Below are 2555 nucleotides of genomic sequence, written 5' to 3'. Positions count from 1 at the left end.
TGATTTATATGCCCATTATCTGCATTCTTACAGCACTTAGAAGATATTTTTGTTATAGCACTTACTGTATAGGGTTTCTTTTTTTGTGGTCTTATAGCACTTTCTCTATATTATACTTTTTGATTTCATGTTAATTTCTCTCTCCAAGTTGTGACTTCCATGAGGGCTGGAAGTTTGTTTCACTTGACACTGTATTTTCAATACCTGGTACAAAGTAGGTGCTTAAGAAATGTTCGTGGGTATGTAGAGGAGGAGATGAAGAGAATAAATAAAGGGAGAGAGAGAGAAAGCAAGTAACCTGAAGAGTAGAAAAATGTAGATGAAGGTAGGGAGGAAAGAAGGCAGGAAGAGAAGCTGGCAAGAAGAAGGAAGGAGGAGAGGAAAAAAAGAAGGAAGGAGGGAAGGGAAAGAGAAAGGAACAAATAAAGAAATTCCTGAGAAAGCATAGTTTCTGCTGGAATCTTCAAAAAATAAAGAGACAAAATAAAAATTTATTGCATGATCATTTATCATCTAGGTACATAAAAGTGTAAGAAACTCTTATAGTAAAATATGATTACTGCTTATATCTGTTTACTTGTTCCTTGTAGTGGCTTGTTTTATTTTTTTACATGTATGCTAAAGTTCCTCCAGTTAAGTCTTCATTTGCTTGTGAGTGAATGTGTAGAACATAATCATACTCTTCAATTAGAACAGACTTTATAGAAACAGTATTATTTTTTCCTTGTTGTGGGTAAATTGTAACTTAATGCAAAAGGCTCTGCTGTTTTACATTTTCCAGAGCTTTCATTCATTCTTGCTTAGTAATTACAAATGGCTTGTAAATAAACACTTGCAATGATTTTCAAAATGTTCTGTATTTACTTATGAGTCTAGTATTTCTATCACTGTATCACTTAAGAGGTTTTGATTCATTGTATATAGGTTCATTTTTCAATGTATTTGAAGTTTGTAATTCTACTTAAATATGAAAAAGTAGAAAGAATTAACAAACTGCTGCTTGCAGGCCAAGGGAAGACAGAGCTAAGGGAAATCAAGACAGAATGTATCAGAAACATGTAATCAATTGACAAAAGGTGGAAGACTGTCAACCAAAATAATATGTTATGGACCCTCAAGGCTTTGTGTTTATGCTAGAGGAAGCCTAAAATAATCTGTGGTTTTTGATGCTTGATTTAGTTTTCTACAAGCCTAATTAACAACAGATTAAGCTTGCTGCCACTATAGCTTATTACTGAGACTGACACATACTTGCTGTTTATTTTTCTCCAGTACAGAAAGACTGGTGGCAGTAATCTTAAGAAAGTCAATTTCTAATGAACAAAATATTTCTTGGAAACAACTAAGTTATATCATGTTCTATCGAGGTATAACTGTTTTGTTTGGTTATAAAATGCAATTAAAAACATCCCCTGTTACAAGATGAAACTCCTTTGCTTTACTACAATTGAATGTGATGTAAACTTTTTTGAATTCATAGCCAAGGATCAGTAATCTCTTCTTTATGGAGAATGCATGGGGAAGTTTAATTCAGGGATCTGTGTTCAGAACAATTCTGCATGTGCATTGTGATACTCCCGCCTTACCAACTTCCACTTATTTTAGGTTTCACTTTTCCAAAACTACAAAAGACTCTTTAATTCCATCCCCAAAGTTTTTGATATAGATTACAATTCAAGGTAAAGTTGGAATCGTAGTACTTTTTTGCTTTGCTTTGGATCTTTCTATTCTAAGCAAGATTTTACAGGGAAACAATAAAACAGAAGATATTTGTTTATATGTGCAAACAGACTGGCAGCCAGATTTTCATCTTATTTCCTGAATGCTCTCTCTTGACTTCAAAGAGAGCTTGATTTACATAAAATTAAGCAGGAGGGTAAAGCTGAATAAGAAATCAGTATAAAAGAACAGAATACGTTATTCATAGAATAAGGTATGACATATGCCAGGAGTCTACTCTCAGATACCAACCTTAATAAAGAGATAAAGCTTGAATAGTAAAAATTTAAAATGAATTACTTTATGCTTATGACTTGTAATTTATAAAAAGGAATGGAAAATTATATCTTTATTTCTGGCTTATCTTGGCCCAACCTTTCCAGTAGCCATGGCTTAAGAACTCTTCAAATAATTACAGGAGAAGAGAGAGGGTAATTTTCTTTTACTACCATATATTTGAATATTCAACTCTTTGCTTTTGATAATATGATGCATTGAAAAAACAATTTTTTTTCTATTCCTTCCCAAATGAGTTTTTAGAAATGTCAGAACATGCAGATTTCATTCTTTCAGACATCTATACTTCAAATACCTCAAGACACAGTATGGTCAATGAAGAAAATCATGACCAGAAGAGGTCTGCAAGGTTTTTTAACTCCTTCTCCTGTCTTTATGATATGCTGCCTAATGCATGCATAGTTATCTAATCAGTTTTTAAGCATTTTTTATGTAGAAGGGAATAGGAGCCTCAGTGTCCTGCTCAACACTGCAAAGTGTCTCTCTGTGCTCCAAAATTCCATTCAAGTTAAACTGCAGTCATCCATGGATGCTATTGT

Source organism: Piliocolobus tephrosceles, chromosome 12 (genome assembly GCF_002776525.5).
Source record: "Piliocolobus tephrosceles isolate RC106 chromosome 12, ASM277652v3, whole genome shotgun sequence".
In the NCBI taxonomy this organism is placed as follows: Eukaryota; Metazoa; Chordata; class Mammalia; order Primates; family Cercopithecidae; genus Piliocolobus; species Piliocolobus tephrosceles.
The sequence above is the reverse complement of the archived record's forward strand: the minus strand, read 5'-3'. Positions refer to the sequence as shown.